Genomic DNA, 20,132 nt, shown 5'->3' with positions numbered 1-20,132 from the left:
TTGGGGACATGGTAATGTCAAGGCATTTTTTCTGAATGACAGTGGGAAAATTTTGGTGTAGCACATGGTTGCATACACATTGGAAACATTTTCATATTTTGGGGTTGAAATTTTGAAACTCTGACCTGAATGAATAACTTACTAGACTCTGTCTACTAATCCTAATGTTATGGGTAAAAATTAACCTAAAAGAAAAGAAGAACAGGTCATTCATAGGAGGCATGGTGTATACTTGGAATTGCCTTTTGCTTTATCAAGGGTATGTGTTATAAAACTACTCTCATTTTCATTCTAATACTTCTCCATGAATTTTCAAAGTTAACCAATGTGTAACTTCTGACTCTCTTTCTCTGTAGCCTGGATCAGAACATATATATATATATATATATATATATTTCTACCTGCTATCACAAATACATCTTGTGAGTATTCTGACTTTGGCAAATAAAAATTCTGTGAACCGATCACTCCCGCCAAACCTTGGGGGAACTGAAAATTCAACCTATGGTGAGCTCCATAGTTGAACAAGTTTATAAATAGAACCATGTATAGTAAAATGAATATTTTTGTGATCTGTGAATGATATATATTCCATTATGAATTTCGATTGTCATATCCATTGTTAATTTTTAATGTTTTATATATATATATATATATATATATATATATATATATATACTCTCTTTGGATTTGATAATATGAAATATATGAGTCATATTATACATTTACTTATTTCCTGTACATTTATGTGGATTTATAATCAACTTTTCACAAGATCATAATCAGAAATATTTATGTTTCCCAACATACTAATTCATTTCCTAATACTCAAAACTAACTTCAGTGAACATTGAGTACTAATCCTAATATTTCTTCAATAACTGACTCCAGTTCACATCAATGCATGTAGAGTCATATGGGACATGATGTGTATTTTTTTTCACTGCTAGAATATTTTATTTTAAAATGTGCCATAGTGAATGGATGTATCCACACTGGTTTTTATAAATGTACACATACAACATGTATATACAAAGTATATATGTCACTGGTTAAAGCCCTGTCCAAAAGAGGAAATAATTCATGGTGTTAACACTTCATTTGACAATAACTTATTTTTTTGAACTGAAATTTCAGTTGCTTAGCAATGACTAATACCAATGGCTGCCAAAAACAATGACTACATAGAGAACTGTAAATTTCACTGTTGTGCCTTAGGTCAAAATTTTCAAAGATGTATAATTTTCATCAAGATTCTGTTGCTTAGTTAACCTAAAAAATTATTATCTTTAACCATAGAAATTTAATGGAATTCTAAATAACAGATTTACTAACAATCATTCCTATACTGCAGTATATATTCAGAAGGAATAAATATTTGTCACTCTTACCAAGAGACTGTTCTCTGTTTAGCTCAAAAGTATAACATAATAAATCATTCTTATTTTAAGACCTCATGTTTAGATGCCACTGCAGATTCTGATTATGTTAAACAGAGAGGCAGCACTCTATTTCTTATTTTAAAGATGGAAAGCCTTTTTAGAAACCCTTTGAAGAAGTTTCAGTAGATGTGTTCAGAATCTAACACAGCAGCACTTTATTAACAAGGACAGAGTAATTTGATCAAAAGGAAATACTCATAAGTCTTAAATAAATTATACTTGGGCAGCATAAAATGAATATTAAACAAGGGGAGGCACCCCAGTAACTGTCTCACAGCTGTTGAATATGAAGGTGGCTTGTGAACAAGGAAAGACAAGAACAACATTCACACCACAAATTGATTGTAAAATACTTCATTACTTAGAGAAAGGTAATGAAAGGTCAAAACCCATAAGGAAAGAAAAGCCATTAGAGTATCTATTAATTGGGCCAAACAGTCCTGTTAGATCTTAATACTGCTTGGTATTGATTTCCTGTCTATGTAATGAAGTCAATGTTTTATGTTCTTGATAGGGGCTATCAATCTTTCTGATTAAGAAAGTCCAAACCCATCTCACCTCATAACACTAGGTCAAAGTGTCAACTTCTTACAACATTGATATATTTTGAGATATTGAATGGTGCTAAATCATTAACATAATCTGAGAATGAAAATGATAAGGGGCACAAAGGAACCATATACACATATGAAAAATATTCCATAATCCAGTATCACATGACAGAATTATGGTCAAAATTATTTAAAACATTTACTTTAGTCTTTTTGTGGTCATTTAATTAAGTGAATAACACTAGTGTTTTGGTAAGGTTCCTTCTTATCACATGATATTTTTAACTCAATACTTAGAATGCTCAGAAGATTCCACTTTCAGCCTCCTAGGGCCATGTAAGACATAATTTAAAGTGGGACCTAAAATAGCAACAAGTGTCTTCAGACTCTTGTAGAAACAGTTTCTGTTTAAATCCTGGGAGACCTTAGGTAACATGCCTTGTTCGTGAAATGGAAAAAAGATCAAATCAGCACACAAAGATAAAGGGTGCAACAGATATCAAAGTGGTATATGCCTGATCATCCCCAGTCCTCATAATCTGTGCAAACATAGGCAGTTCAAGTTACCAAACCTGACTAGGCAGTTTGAGAAAGGTGTTTTCCTATTTGATGCACAAGAAATTATTTTATGAAAATATGTGGATATAAGAGGGAGCAGTTCTGTGCTTCTTGCTGTGTTACCTTTATTATGTTCCTAGTGTATCACTGAGGCTATTTAAAAACAGCCTGCAACAAGGACATTCTATCACCAGCCACCTTTTCCTTTCTTCTTTTTCTGTTGCTGTTTCTTTTTTGTTGCTGGGGCCCCTGCAGGTTTCTGGTGTCTTGGGGGCATGATGTTACTTGTAGAGGCAGAGACTGTTGCTGCACTGCCAGGTCTTGGAGAGGTGGGTGGCTGCTCACAGTTTTACTGGCATCCAGTTCAGATGAGGCCCCTGCAGTTGCCCCCTGGGTCCCTTTTCCAATCTGATCCTTCTTTTTACCCTTCTTTCTTCCTCAATAGTCAGAACGTTCTGTCATTGGTAGCCATCTTTCTGGATCTGGGGTAACTTTTGGGTCATAATTCTTAGGCAGTTTTCCTTTTCCCTTCTTTTTCTTCTTCTTCTTCAAATCTCCCTGTCCTTGTTCCTTCGGTTGACTATTTCCAGTAACTTTTCCACCCTTCTTCCGAATGTACGTAGCACCAGGAGAATTTTCAAGAGCCTCGACATCTACTTTTAGAGACATACTATCTGATGAGGACAAGTGTTTGCTGAGAAGTTTAGCTTTCTCTGGATCCACAAGTGAGTAAGCAGAAATAAGTTGCGCCAGGGTGTGAATATATTTTGGATTTTGTTTCCATAGCTGTTCTAGGTCACTAATTGCCTCCTTCTTCCACCCATATTTGAGTTTGAAGTTTGCAGCTTCTCTTATCAATGACAAATGAGCAGGAGATTTGGGCTGATGGTTTTAATACCACTGGATGGCTTGTGTGAAGACCTCAATGGCACTATCAATATCTTCCTCATGGCTGTACATGGTCATTAATGCAGACACCATGCCTGGTTTATGCTTTAACTCCTCTATGCTTCTCAATATTAAACATGCTTTGGAAATATTACCTTGGGAAATTTTCAACTGTGCCATGGTCAGTTTAATTTCAGCTGCATTTTCTGGATGCTGATCTGAAAATTCCTGAAGTAGCTCTATTGCTTTTGTATGCTGCTTTTCACGGCAGAGCTGGGCAGCCTGGATTAACACAGGCAGGAGATGTGCAGGACTTTGGGACTGTAAACCAGCAGATATTTTGCGACACTGTTCTGCCTGATTTGTGTACATAGCAAGCAAAGCTTTGTTAAATTCTATAGCTTACAATTGTTTCTTGGAAAGTTTAAACTCTACTCCTTCTGCATTGGTTAGTTTCACCTTCTTCTTGGAGTCAAAGACATTTTGGTCCTTATTCATGGTAATGATGTTATTTGCAATTACAGCTAACAATCCCACATCAGTTGGCTTTAGTTTTATTATCTGATTGTGTGCAAAGCCTCCTCGGTAGGACCCTGAAGCTGCAGAATATAGGCCATCTGACCATGAATGATGGCCAGTTCTGCCTGTGGGTCTTCCTCAGTCCCATCAGTCTTCTGAAAATGAACATCGGCAAAGATCTTCAGCTTTTTGTAGGATTTTCATTGCCTGGTTCAGCTGGCCTTGTCCTATCAGTGCACATGCAGCATTGTAGCACAGTTCATGTGTGCCTTCTTGGAGGCCCAAGTTCTCTGGAACCACTTTTTCCCAATTGCTTTGAGCTGCAAGCACTGCTGAAAGGTTTGTTTTCCTCTCTTCATCATAGTCATCTTGGGAGTTTCGGACAAGATCTCTATACACAGCTAAGCATTCATCATAACGTTCTAAACGGTATAGTCTTGTTGACGGTCTTGAGAGCGCGCGTGAAGTCGCCGTTCTGGCCGTAACGGTTCACTTCACTCTACAGCGCAGGCACTGAAACCCGCCGCTGCCGCCGCTCGCCATCTTGGAGGAGACGCGGGGAAGGGCGGGGCCATGATGTGTATTTTGACATTAATTTTCTTTCAACTTTGGTATGTTAGTATTTCTTCACTATATATACATCATAGGATATATCCTTTCATCCACAAGTTCACAAATTTAAATGCATATGATTCACTTTCAGTCACTGCATGTGACAGAACACATGTGCTTCTCTATGTTTCTTTACTTGCTTTTTCATGAAGCTACTTTCATAACACATCATTTTTGATTTCCATAATCATTTTTGAAGCAAAACACACACACCTCATTATAAATTGTAGCCTAATATTACCACTAGATGTACAACTAGTTGGAATGAATGTATGTATATGAATACCAGATTTCATGTATATTTTAAAATATCAATTCAATCCATTATTTAAAATTGGAACCAGTTATATTATTTATTCACAGTATGGTCTATTCACGCATCATCTCTCTATTCATAGACACAGGGTACACCTATTGGTATCCCCAAACATGAGATTATAGTGTTTCAAAACATGCTCCCACAAATGGTGGAAAAAATACTCATGTCACCTGATTTACATATTCATCACAATAATATTCTGGACACAAAATGCAAAGCTCACACTTATATTATGATTCTATCAAAGCCTAATTTTAGTGAGAACATGGATTATTAGAAAATATCCAATTCAACTTTGGCAAATACTTTCCAATTACAATCCTATTGGGGGCTATATATTTGTTTCTTCCTAAGATTATATGTTCAACCACCCCCCTGTTGAAAATATTTCTAACCATATTAATCACTTTATATTTTGCCTGTTCTCCTAACTTCTATCTGATATCTATTTTCCTACTTATTTTCACAAGTCCATTTTTTGTGACTGACACTTCATGTGTGCAGACATTCACATTCACTGTCTAACAGAAACCCTATTGGAAAAGGGCTTTTTGTCCAAATCCTAAGCTCAAACTTTTTCCTAAATGCATACTGCAATCCTACCTACTATACCTATTTCACTGGATGTTCTCTTCTATATTTAATAATCCAACATACAAGATTCTATGCCATTTTATATTGATTTATATCATACATATGTGCAAAACATAATTCAAAACTGTGTATGCAAATCAAGGGCCCAAGGCCCTTCTGTGCTTCAGATCTTACCTGGTTTTCTGTTTTCAAACTTACATTTCATCTATACATACTGATAAATATCCCAGTCCCAATACTAGTATTCATCCAGCAGAATGACTCCTAACCCAAATAAAACATAATATTAACCCTAACCATACTCTGTTCCCTCAATCTAATTTTACATAAGAGAAGGTACAGAGTTGATCTTGCAATACAGATATGTAGGGATCCAACACCTTCAGAGAACCTCAAAGATAGGTGCAGAAATGATCCCTGGAGAAGATGTCGACAGCTAGGTAGGGCCTGAAAGGCCTAAAATCATCTTCCATGGCAAACAAACAGGTCAGGAAGAAGAAATGTGTCTGAGTCAGCCTCTCTCTTCTGAATGCAGGGAAGATGGACCAATCCAGGCCTGTATGGATAGCTGGTCCTGGGCACCTATGGTATGTATACCTTTCTACATTGTGAAAATGTCACAGGGAGATGGAGCAGCTTCCATCTCATGGAACCCTTGGAAGCAACTGTTAGGGCAAAATGGTTGCCAAGGCAGTGATCTCATTCACTTCCTTTAAGGAAGTGACCTCATCTCACTTCCTTGGTGATGGAACTCTCTGAAATTGGAATCCAGGTAGCCAGACACCCAGATGCAGTCCCAGTCCCAGTGGTCTCACTTGTTTGGATCTACCAAGGACAGAGTCATTCTTTCTTGGTACCTACTCGTATGGGGATGGCCAAATACTAGGAAAGCTCTGAAGAGGGGCCTTTCCTGAGAAAGAAGGTAGTGGCTCATTGCTGGCTCCTGAAATTCACCGAGTTAGCCAAGGAGACCAGAGCTGAGACAGGACAGGCCACTGCTGGGGAACACAGTTTGACCCAACAGTCAGAGGACACTGGATAGAGGCAGACCAACTCGGGTGGGGGGTGCTTTTGTGGGTCTGTGTTTGAATTTGTGGTTTTGTTTCATGTTCTGAGAATATGGAGGAAAGCGGGTTTGTTACCTTTGGAGTGGACTGTTTACTAGTGAGTCCTTTTACTCAAGGCGAGTGTTTCTAGGTCAATGGACCCCACTGTGTCTGTGGTGGTAAACAGTAGAAAAAAGAATGCATCAGTGGATGTGTCCTGTCTAGTGGAAAGCTTCCCAGCACTCATCCTGGCTATTTTATGAATGGACTGCTGCTTGCCTTGCAGATGGGTAACACCTACTATGTTCCTAAGTTCCTGTATTCTTCCTGAATTCTGGCCTCTCTACAGAAGGGGCTCGTGGATTTGTGTCCAAGATATATACCATCTGCAAGTCTGGGGCATGGCCATGAACTGGATTGCTGAAGGGAATGTTGAACATCTCAGGAAACTCAGAAATCAGTGTGACCAGTAAGGCTCTAAGTGTAGAAACCCTGCTTGACAACATAGCAACCCAAGGAGCATGATCAAGAGCTGTCAGTGCCATAGTGTTAATCTTGTGGAAAGGTTTCTCCCTGGGCCTTCTTCGTACCTATTGCTCTGTTCCCCTGAATGTCAGGAAGTTCTTTGCCTCAGACCACACCTTTGGTAAGCCTCAGCAATACAGTTTCTAAATGGAAATGGAGGGGTCTCACCTGTGACTCTTTGGATAATTGCTTTGTAAAGGGTTGTGTCTGAATTAGCCTCTTGGCCCTGTGTGAGGCTTTGGCTTAGATTCTCAGCACCACATGAATCTAAATAAAGATCCCATGTGTCCATCCAAAACAAAAATGACAAAAAATTATAGTCATTTTGGATGAAATCTTTTGCCTTCCTCTGGTAAGGCTCCTGACATCCATGAAGCTAGAACAGGGATCCTTTTGGTCAAATGGGTTGTGCAAAGCCCTGGAGTAGCTACCCCATAGGTGCTTGAGTTTTGCCATGACTTCAGTACACATAAAGAATCTACCCCTGACAATCAATAGGCCTCAAATTTGAGAAGTGGAGCAGTATGAACTGTAGGCCCATTTTATATATCCTGATTCTCAGGAAGGGTGTCCAGGCCACGATTTCATTAGGCAATAGAGGGGAATGGGAGCTTATTTTGGACATCATCTTGGGCTGCTCCCCTTAGGGAAACCTCCAGCCAGAATGTTATGATGAGTGTCTATATGGAAGCAGATGAGGGCCATGTGGGAGTTTTTTTTTTTTTTTTAATTGTTTTTGTTTTAATTGTGGTCATTCATGTGGTGGTTGTAAGAGATGACTGTGTCCACCTCAGCTTGTACTCTGGTGTGATTCCCATTAGAGACTGAGTTCTGGAACTGACCTCAGAGAAGTATTGCCAGGAATTGTGTGGGGATTTTAGGAGGCCAAAAATGAGAGATGCCCTTGGAAACTGAGATCTAGGTCCAGGGTGGCTTTCTCCACAGCACTGGGAATCTCTGCCAGGATATCACATGATTTTCTTATTAAAGCCTTGGCACCCATAGTTGAGAGTCAAAACACACATGACCCTCACATTTTAGTCCCAAATGGGCCAGGCTTCTTATGACCCTTTGGCCATTCTTTGGGAAACCTTGCCAGCAGAGTTCTCTAGAGCTTTCATTGAAAGAAGATTCCTCACCACTTCAGGGTTCCTGAATGAATCCAAACCCACAGTGCCACCTACTTCATCCTTGAAATATGCCTAGACCAATATCGTGAAATTTATGTAATTCACATTACCAAGAAGCACTGGAGAACCTTTGTATCTCCTGTTGTTCATCATGACTGAACCAGAAACTGCCTTGATTGACTCTAATTCATAAAAATGGTGTAGAACAGAGATGCCAGTGAGTTGGAGCCCAATGGGAAGTGGGCCTGGAGCTTTGGAGTGCAGGTGTGTGATAAAACCTCCATGGTTTGGCCATGTTGATCTGTCATTGGCCTCCAAATGAGATGTGACTGTCATGGTGCAGCCAGCAGACCCTTATATGTAAAGGCATCTTGTTATGAGGAGAGGTTTGGGGGCAATGCCCAGAATCAGGTTGCTCCAATCAAGGGGTATAAATGTATGGGATAGCAGCCTGGATGATATTTTCTCCTGCAGACCGTGAACCACCTCATGTGACAGAACTCCCTCCAGCACTGTGTCCCAGTTGACCTTCTTGTATTTCGTGAAGCAAATAACAAATTCCCAGTGCAGCTGCAAAAAACGACACAAAAATTGGAGGAGGACCCAATGGCTTCACAATCCACATGGGGAGACATTCATCCTCCAGTGGCCACACTTTACCTACAAAGAGAGGATTCAACTCTGCTGCCTCATGTTCATTGGAAAATAAAAACCATGTCCTCCAGTTCACATAGATGCAGATCCAGCTTTGATGGTCTCACTACAAAGGAAGCTAAGGCTCCTTACACCAACACGTATTTCTTTTTTAATTTTTTTTTATTATTGGTTGTTCAAAACATTACAAAGCTCTTGACATATCAAATTTCATACATTTGATTCAAGCAGATTATGAACTCCCATTTTTACCCCGTATACATATCGCAGATTCACATCGGTCACACATCCACGTTTTTACATACTGCCATACTAGTGTCTGTTGTATTCTGCTGCCCTTCCTATCCTCTACTATCCCCCCTCCCCTCCCCTCCCATCCCCTCTCCTCCCATCTTCTCTCTCTACCCCATCTACTGTAATTAATTTCTCTCTCTTGTTTTTTCCCCTTTCCCCTCACTTCCTCCTATATGTAATTTTGTATAACAATGAGGGTCTCCTTCCTTTACCTTGCAATTTCCCTTCTCTCTCTCTTTCCCTACCCCCCTCTCGTCCCTGTTTAATGGTGATCTTCTTCTCATGCTCTTCCTCCATATTCTGTTCTTAGTTGCTCTCCTTATATCAAAGATGACATTTGGCATTTGTTTTTTAGAGATTGGCAAGCTAACCAACATATATTTCAAGTGTGCAAACTCAAAGGCAGGTTGTCAAGAAGTCATTGGGCCAGCTCAGCTCCATGTTTGTGGAATGTTTACCCTGACCTCTACTTTTGTAATCTCCTTTGCCACCTCCAAGGTTGTGAGCTCCTGAGCATTTTCCATTCCCGATATGTATTCACAGGTTTTCTTCCTCTTCTAATTGTGTCTTATTTGGGGTGAATATAATGTCAAGTCATTTTTCTGGATGACATTGGGCAAATTTTTGTGTAGCACTTGTTCGCATACACATTGGATTCATTTTCCTATTTTCCATTTGAAATACTGAATCTCTGACTCTAACCCATACCCTACTAGACTCCTAATCCTACCATGATGGATAAAAATAAACCTAACTGAAAAGATGTACAGGAAGTTCATAGGAGGCATGGTGCATCGTTGGACTTGCCTTTGGCTTTATCAAGGATATGTGTTATAAAACTAGTCACATTTTCATTCTAATACTTCTCCATGAATTTTCAAAGTCAACAAATGTGTAACTTCCTGACTCCCTTTCTCTGAAGCGTAAGTAAGAACATGTATTTTTATATGCATATATGTAGTCCTTCCTTCTGTCACAGGTGCATTCTTGTGAGTTCTCTGACTTTGGCAAATACAAACTCTGTGAACAGATCATTCCCCCCAAACCCTGAGGGAAATGAAAATTCAACCTATGGTGAGCTCCACAATTGTACAAGTTTATTCATAAAACCATGTTCTGAAAAATAAATATTTTTAAATCTGTGAATGGTATCTATTCCATTATGAATTTTGATTGGCATATCTATTGCTACGTTTTTTTTTGTGTGTGTATTATATATATGAATATACACTCCAAAGTTTTCAAACATGTAATATGTGTCTTATTATACACTACTTTGATTCTTTCATGTTTATGTTTGTGGATTTATAATAAACTTTTCCAATATCATTCTCAGAAATATTAATTTTAACGGCATACATATTTGTTTCCTAATTCTGAAAAAAAACTTCAGTAAATAGTACATAATATTCCAAATATTTCTACAAAATTGACCCCAGGTTAATATTAATGAAAATAGATTCATGTGGGACATGATGTGTATTTTGACATTAATTTTCATTTAACATTGGTTCATTATTATTTCTTCAGCATTTATACATCATAGGATATATCCTTTCATCCACAAGTTCACAAATTTATAGGCAAATGATTCACATTCAGTCACTTCCTACATCAGAACACATATATGCATCCATGTTTCTTGACTGCCGTTTTCATGAGACTTCTTTACAAACACATTATTTTCGATTTCCCTAATAGTTTTAAAAGAAAAACTCACACACTCTTCATGATAATTAGTAACCCTAATATTACCACTAGATGTATAACTAGTTGGAATGAATGTAGGTATATGAATACCAGATTTCATGTATATTTTAAGATATCAATTCAATCCATTATTTAAAGTTGGAACCAGTTATATTATTTATTCACAGTATTGTCTATTCATGCATCATCTCTATATTCATAGGCACAAGGTGCTCCTATTGGTATCCCCAAAACTAATGTGTAGGCCCATAGCACAAGAGTTAATAACTAGAATCAACAAATGGGACTTACTCAAACTAAAAAGTTTTTTTCTCAGCAAAAGAAACAATAAGAGAGGTAAATAGGGAACCTATCCTTGGAACAAATCTTTACTCCTCACACTTAAGATAGAGCCCTGATATCCAGAGTATAAAAGAACTCAAAAAATTAAACAATAAGAAAACAAATAACCCAATCAACAAATGGGCCAAGGACCTGAACAGACACTTCTCAGTGGAGGACATACAATCAATCAATAAGTACACGAAAAAATGCTCACCATCTCTAGCAGTCAGAGAAATGCAAATCAAAACCACCCTAAGATACCATCTCACTCCAGTAAGATTGGCAGCCATTATGAAGTAAACAACAACAAGTGCTGTCGAAGATGTGGGGAAAAGGGTACACTTGTACATTGCTGGTGGGACTGCAAATTGGTGCGGCCAATTTGGAAAGCAGTATGGAGATTTCTTGGAAAGCTGGGAATGGAACCACCATTTGACCCAGCTATTCCTCTTCTCTGTCTATTCCCTAAAGACCTAAAAAGAGCATACTACAGGGACACTGCTACATCGAGGTTCATAGCAGCACAATTCACAATAGCAAGACTGTGGAACCAACCTAGATGCCCTTCAATAGATGAGTGGATAAAAAAAATGTGGCATTTATATACAATGGAGTATTACTCTGCATTAAAAAATGACAAAATCATAGAATTTGCAGGGAAATGGATGGCATTAGAGCAGATTATGCTAAGTGAAGCTAGCCAATCCCTAAAAAACAAATGCCAAATGTCTTCTTTGATATAAGGAGAGTAACTAAGAACAGAGTAGGGAGGAAGAGCATGAAAAGAAGATTAACATTAAACAGGGACGAGAGGTGGGAGGGAAAGGGAGAGATAAGGGAAATTGCATGGAAATGGAAGGAGACCCTCATGCTTATACAAAATTACATACAAGAGGAAGTGAGGGGAAAGGGAAAAAAAAACAAGGGGGAGAAATTAATTACAGTAGATGGGGTAGAGAGAGAAGATGGGAGGGGAGGGGATGGGAGGGGGGATAGTAGAGGATAGGAAAGGCAGCAGAATACAACAGACACTAGTATGGCAATATGTAAATCAGTGGATGTGTAACCGATGTGATTCTGCAATCTGTATATGGGGTAAAAATGGGAGTTCATAACCCACTTGAATCAAAGTGTGAAATATGTCAAGAACTATGCAATGTTTTGAACAACCAACAATAAAAATTAAAAAAAAAAAAACACACACAAAAAAACAAACAAACAAAAAAAAACCAAAACTAATGTGTATGGTTTCAAAACATGCTACCACAAATGGTGGAAGAAATACTCATGTCACCATATATACACATACATTTCATCACAATAATATTCTGGACCCAAAATGATAAGCTCATACTTATGATTCTGCCAAAGCCTAAATTTAGTGAGAGCATGGATTACTAAAAAAAAATCCATGTCAACATTTTCTAATGCTATCAAATTTCAATACTATTGGGGGCTATATATTTGTTTCTTTCTAAGATTATATGTTCAACCACCCTCCCTGTTGAAAATATTCCTAATCCTATCACTCACTTTATACTTTGCCTGATCTCCTAACTTCTATATTGATATCTGTTTTTCTTCATATTTTCCCGAGTACATTCTTGTGACTGCCTCTTCATGTGTGCTGACATTCACATTCACTCTCTAACAGAAACCCTATCACAAAAGGACTTTTTGTCCAACCTAAGCTCAATCTTCTTCCTAAACCTACACTCCAATCCTACCCACTATACCTATTTCACTGGATGTTCTCTTCTACATTCATTAATCTGAGGTACATGATCCTATCCATTTTATATTGATTTATATGACACATCTGTGCAGAATGTAATTTCAAACTATGTATCCAAATCAAGGGCCCAATGCCCTTCTGTGCTCCAGATCTTACCTAGTTTTCTGTTTTCATACTTACATTTCACCTATACATTCTTATAAATATACCGGGTTCCAATACCAGTATTCATCCAGCAGAATGACTCCTAACCCAAATAAAACATGATATTAACCCTAACCATACTCTGTTCCCTCAATCTAATTTCAGGTAAGAGCAGGTACAGAGTTGATCTTTCAATACAGGTATGTAGGGGATCCTACAATTGCTGAGAACCTCAAAGGTAGATGCAGAAATGATCCCTGGAGAAGATATAGGCAGCTGGGTATGACCTGAGAAGCCTAAAGTCATCTTCCATGGCAAACACCTGGTCAGAATAAAGGGATGTGTCTGAATCAGCCTCTCTCTTCTCAATGCAGGGAAGATTGACCAATCCAGGCCTGTGTCAATAGCTGATCCTTCACACTTATTGTATGTTACATTTATAATTTGTGAAAATGTCACAGGAAGATGTGTCAGCCTCCATCTCATGGGACCCTTGTAAACAACTGTTTGGACAAAGTGGTTGCCAAGGCAGTGACCTCATTCACTTCCTTGAAAGAAGTGACCTCACCTCATTTCCTTTGTGATGGAACCCTCTTAACTTGGGATCCAGGTAGCCAGGCACCTAGAGCCAGTCCCAGTCCCAGTGGGCTCACTTATTTGGATTTACCAATGACAGAGTCATTCTTTTTTGGAAGCTACTGATGTGTGGATGGCCAACTGCCTAGAAAGCTCTGAAAAGGGGCCTTTCCTGAGAAAGAAAGTACTGGCTCATTGCTGGCTCCTGACAACTTCACAGAGTTGGCCAAGGAGACCAGAGCTGACACAGGACAGGCCACTGCTAGTGAACATAGTTTCGCCCACCAGTCAGATTATACTTTGGATAGATGCAGACCAACTCCTAGGGGGATGTGTGTGTCTTTGTGTTTGCATGTTTGACTATGTAGTTTTGTTTCATGTTCTGAAAATATGGAGGAAAATGGTTTGTTCATTGTGGAGTGGACTATATACAGTTAGTTCTTTTGCTCAAGGTGAGTGTTTCTATGTAGACGTATCCTACTGTATCTGTGGTCATAGACAATAGAAAAAATAGAATGCATCAGTGAATGTGTCCTGTCTTGTGGAAAGCTTCCTAGCACTCATCCTGGCAAATTTATGAATGGACTGCTGCTTGCCTAGCAGATGGTCAACACCTTCTATGTTCCTAAGCTCCTGTATTCTTCCTGAATTTTGGCCCCTAGCCAGAAGGGACTCATGGTTTTGTGCCAAGATATGTGCAACCTCCAAGCTCTGGGACATGGCCATGTAATGGATTGAAAAAGGAAATGCCAAGCATCTCAGAAAACTCAGAAATCATTGTGACAGTTAAGGCTCTCAGTAGAGAAATCCTGCTTGGCTAGATAGCAACCCAAGTAGCAAGATCAGGAGCTCTCAGTGCCATAGTGTTCATCTTGTGGAAAAGTCTGCCCCCAGGCTTTTTTTCTGACCTATCATTCTGTTCCCCTGAATGTCAGGAAGGTCTTTGCATCAGGCCAACCTTTTGTGAAGCCTCAAGAAAACAGTTTCAAAATGGAGACTAAGGGACCTCACCTGTGGTGCTTTGGTAATGTGATTTGTAAAGGGATGTGTATGAAGCAGCCTCTTGGCCCTGTGTGAGGCTGTGGCTTAGATTCTCAGCACCCCATGTAACTAAATAAAGATCCCATGTGTCCATCCAAAACAAAACTGACACAAAAGAACAGTAATTTTGGATAAATCTCTCCCCTTCCTCTGGTAATTCTCCTGACCTCCATGAAGTGAGAACAGGGATCTTTGTGTTAAATAAGTTGTTCCAATCCCAGCAGCAGCTAGTACATAGGTGGTTTTGTTTTTTCATGACTCCAGTACACATAAAGAATCTACCCCAGGTAGTCAGACGGCCTCTAATTTGAGAAATGGAGCAGTATTAACTGCAGGCCCATTTTATCTATCCTAGTTCTCAGGGAGGGTGTCCAGGCCCCATGATTTTAGGCAAATGAGAGGCATGGGAGCTTACTTTGGACACCATCTTGGACTTCTCCCTGTATGGAAACTTTAGCCAGAACGTTATGATGAGTGCCTATATGGAAGAGGATGAAGGCCATGTGGGAGTGTTTTTTTTTTTTTTTTTTTTTTTTTTAATTGTGGTCATTTGTGTGGTGGTTGGAAGATATGACTGGGTCAACCTTAGCTTGAACTCTGATGTGATTCCCATTAGAGAGTGAGTTCTGGAACAGACCTCAGAGAATTATTGCCATGAATTGTGGTGGGATTTTAGGAGGTCAAGCATAAGAGGCACCCTTGGAAACTGAGATCTATGCCCAGGGTGGCTTTCTCCAGAGCACTGGGATCTCAGCCAGGATATCACATGATTTTCTTAGTAAAGCCTTGTCTGCCATTGTTGAGAGCCAAAACACACAGAACCTCACATTTTAGACCAGAATGGGCCTGGCCTCATGTGACCTTTGACAACTCTTGGGGAAGCCTTGCCCATGTGATTTCTCCATAGCATTCATCTAAAAGAGATTCCTCACCACTTAATGGCTCCTGAGTGTATCATAACCCCACAGTGCCACCTATTTTATTCTTAAAATAGGGCTAGACCAATACCATAAACTTTTGGAAATTCCCATTACCAGGAAGCTCTGGAGAACCTTAGGATCTTTTGTGGCTCCTCATGAATGACCCAGACAGTGGATTTTTTGACTAGACTTCATGAAAATAGTGTAGAACAGAGATGCCCATGACTTTGAGCCCATTGGCAAATGGCCCTGGAGCAGTGGAGTGCAGGTGTGTGATAACATCTGTGTTGGTGCCATTGCTTGGAAGCCAGTGCCAGAGATACATATTTCTTGGCCAACACCTACTCTTTCCTGCCCTAGCTTCATCATCAGTAGTCTCAAACATACTGGATCTGTTATCTCCAGCATTTTAATGACTTGTAGTCAATGAAGTCCCACTCTTATTTTGTCATGATGAGCAGAGGGAGTTCCTAAGGTGCTTCAGAGCTTCTACCTCATGGGAATTAGATAAAATTCAGAATGTAGGCATAGGCATATGTCAACAATGAAGTAGGCATCTAGGTAGGTTTTGGATTCAGACAGGGCCCAAGAAGTGGTGAGCGATCTTGTCTAGCTGTTAACATCTATAGAACTCATGCTAGAGGGCTTTCCACATCATATCCAACAGGCCTCATGCATCAGGTTCAATGGGTCTAACATGGATGGAATATGTATGCTTCAGGCTCTCACTTTGACACCTAAGGCTTTATAGAGAATAATATGTAAAATCATCACTGAGATTATTAATGTGGTAGAGAACTCCACATTGGGTCTTGCTCTTATTTTCTAAAGACACCTCTGATGCTGGGGTACCTAAAATTCCAACACAATTCACTGTAACACTTCTTGGGTAAGTTCCAGAAAACAGGTTTGTCTCATGTTGTGATTTGATTCACACAATTGTTACTACTGAGGTTTACCCAGCTATCTATTACAACCACCACACAAATCACAATTCATTCAGGAACCCTCCCTCATGGGCCAAGTCCTTTTATCTTTTTCCTACTAAGCAATCATTCTAAAAACATGGCTGAATGTGTCCATACTTACAAAAGTCCAGGATTGTTTCAAATGGAAGTACCCATGCCCCTCATTTGCCTAAATTCATGATGGGCTAGATACCATTCTGAGATCCAGGGAAGTTGAAATGAGCCCATAGTTAATAGTACCCTTCAACTAAAAATAGAGGCCTCCAGTTTGCCAATAGTAGGTATTTTCTTTTTTATGTAAATTGAGCTAGAAGAAACTCAATCATCTAAGTCCTAGCAACTTAAGGGCAAGGACTAATACATTGGTCCTAAAGGGTCACTGTTGTAATTTCATGAATGTCTGGAATCTCACATGATGGAAAGGAGAGTCTCCACTCAATTTGGTTTTTGTACAATAGTAGTTTTGGATGGAGAAGCAATATAATTAATAATTCGAAGCTGTGTGGAGCATCTCAATGAGTGCCTCACTCAGGTGAGGCAATTGCTTTAGCACTGAGTAACAGATGCAACCCATTCAAGCAAATTTCTAATGTTCTTCTCCTGAGGCTTCACAAAAGAGAGCCCTAAGGCAAAAACTGCTTCTCATGAGTAGAGCAGGGCAATAAAGCAAATAATAAAAGCTCTGGACAGAGGTTTTTACAGGACCAAAGCGAGGACAATAAATTTCTTCTATTGCTCATCCTGCTTGGATATCTATGTATCCAGCCAGGGTTCTGCTCTGAAAACTGTACCTTCCACAGTGATTTCTGAGTCTCACAGTGATGCTCATGAGTCTCTGCATGAAGCCCATCGATGGACATTTCAGAGGGCTTGGAGGTGGTAAACATCTTTGACATAAATCCACCAACATCTTCTCTGTAGTGGCCAAATTTCATGAGAAATACTTGAACAAATGAACATAATAAGTCTTCCCCATCCACAAGGCAAGCAGCTGTCCATTCATTAATTCACAGGGATGAGCAATTGGAATATTTTCATTTGACAGACACCTCCACTGTTGCATGCTTTTTTCTTCTTCCTAAGATGACACATGAAGAGGAACATATCAATGGTGAAATAGTAGCCTTCAGCAAAGCACCTCACTAAAATACAGGCAATTAACAGTGGAACAAATGCTTTTCCCTCCATATTCTCAGGCAATGAGAGACAAAACAATAAATCAAAATACACATCCCCAAACACAAACACACACACACACACACACATAGACACACATCCCTTAAAAGGGTCTGTGTCCATCCACAGTGTCAACTTACTGGTATGTTAAACTACATTCACCTGTAATAGCCTCTATATACTTAGCTCTAGTGTCCTTGGGAAAACTCACCAGAGTTTTCAGGACCATGTCATGGTCCTGTACCTTCATTGTCAGGAAAGCCTCCTCCTTAGTGCTTTCATTACATTTGGCCAACCATATATCAGTAAATATCAAGAAAGTAGGACTCTGTACTGGGTGAGGCCAAACAACTGAGCAGACTGAGACTGTATCTGCCTCTGGGTGCCTAGATACCTTTATTCTTTGTTAAGAGAGTTCCATCACCAAGGAAGTGAGGTGAGGTCACTCAAATGAAGAAAGTGAGATGAGGTCACTTCCTTGGCAACCACTTTCTCCTACCAGGTGTTTCCAAGAGCCCCATGAGGCGGAGGCTGCACCTATCTTCCTGTGACTTTTTCAAAAGTTGACAGAGTCAAGCAAACCTATCCAAGGTCAGCTGTCTAGACAGGCCTAGTTCTGTCCTTCTTATTTGGATTAAGAATTCAGATTCATCCCTTCTTTCTGGATATATTACTTATCCTGGAAGATGTTTTCTCGGGGCCTACATAGCACATAGCTGCCTTCATATTTCCTCAGGATCAGTCTGGCATCTAACTTTGAGGCTCTCAGTAGGGCCATGATCACCTATACACCTCTATTGCCATAACAATTCTATATATGCTCTCCTGTGAAACTTAATTGAGGTAATTTAATAAGCTTAGGGTTACCATGCGTTTTGATTTGGGTGAGGAGTCATTGTAGAGGAAGAATATCCATATTGGAAAACATGAATATTTAGAAGACAGTATCAGTAAAAAAGTGGAACCAGCACAAAACTGCATAGAATCTAAATCATTGAAGGGCATCATTATATAGGGAATTTGGGTACATATTTTTGAATACTAGGACGTACTTATGCATGCTATAAGTCAATTAATGATGATGCAGGAAGATTACCATTGGTATTTCAATGTCTATGTCAACATTCACTGTAATGGGCACAGTATGTAGGTTGATTAGGGAGAAGAAGGGGTTCAGGTCTAATATTATCTTTTGCAATAGGTTTTGTGTTATATAGTGAATGTGAATGGCAGCCCTCATGAGTACTCATAAGAAGGTACATAGGAATATATGTATAAAATCCAATACAAATATATTAGTTCTGAGACAGAGAAATGTATCATATATGTTATATGATTATTAGTATTTTTAGATGGGGAATGTCAGAATGTAAAATATGAAGAAGACACAAAATCCACAGGCACCATTACCATTGAATACTCAATGGTTTATTCAAAAACACATGGGAGTTCATAAGAATATTGGATTTTTCCAAAAATTTGAATTTGGTATCAGCATAAGTTCAGGATTCAAATTGAATTCTTTGTCAGAACTTTATTGTTTTGAAATGAATATGTATATCAGATAACATGTAATTTTTCACCATACCTTTTAAAATGTTTTAGTGTTTTTGATAGGGAAAGACATAGGGTGTGTTCTATGTATACTGATTTTGACCTAGTTGATGCATGAGGATATCTTAGCAAGAATACATAATATATTTCATGCAAATTTAAAAAGGAAAATTAAACTTATATTTTAAATATACATGGAATCTGATATTCACATATAGGCACAGATTCCAAAGAGCTTTTAATCTTTGGTAATATTAGGTTTAGTATTGCCTAATGAGTTTTTTTAGGGGGTATTGCTGAGAGATCCTATACGTTTATCAAAAGTTATGTATGATTAACAAAATGTTCATGAGTAGGACAAAAAACAACAAATGAATAGGACAACATATATGAATATTCCTAAACAGGAATTAGTGTACAGGCAATCATAAGATTACACATTTTTTAACATGGGGGCTCAATGGACATATCTCATGTTGGATATAAAATAATTTAAAGCCCAATGTGCAAAAGATAAGTAAAGTATACATCAAAAGCCCATATAAGGTCCGTTGTTCATTTGCCATTCGACCTCCGCCAGGGCCTGGTCGGACGGAAACGCTCCGCCGGCTTTATTGTCGGTTCCTTATGTGTCGGAGCCCAGCAGTTTGGCGTGCCTTTCGACCTCAGCGCCTCGGAAGCCGGCGGCGGCGTCGGGACTCCTCGGCGCGCCGGAGGAAGGATATCTGTTGGAGGGTCGGTGTGTGCGCGCGGCTTTAAAAGAGGGGGCAGCGGAGGGTCTCCCGCACTCCGCCTCTCAACTTCGAAGGCCTCACGCGCCCCGACTCGCCGCTCACCGCTCCGCCGCCCGCC

The 20,132-nt window shown here is 39.3% G+C and overlaps 1 pseudogene; it reads right to left on the bottom strand.

Annotated features, from left to right (window-relative positions):
* Positions 1 to 952: 952 nt before the first annotated feature.
* LOC124097359 (signal recognition particle subunit SRP72-like) lies at positions 953 to 18,504 on the bottom strand (annotated as a pseudogene).
* Between the last annotated feature and the right edge of the window lie 1,628 nt (positions 18,505 to 20,132).

Source organism: Marmota monax, unplaced genomic scaffold (assembly GCF_021218885.2).
Source record: "Marmota monax isolate L192 unplaced genomic scaffold, Marmota_monax_Labrador192_F-V1.1 WCK01_AAM20220418_F8-fsc00863, whole genome shotgun sequence".
NCBI lineage: Eukaryota > Metazoa > Chordata > Mammalia > Rodentia > Sciuridae > Marmota > Marmota monax.
This window is presented reverse-complemented; position numbering and strand designations above follow the sequence as displayed.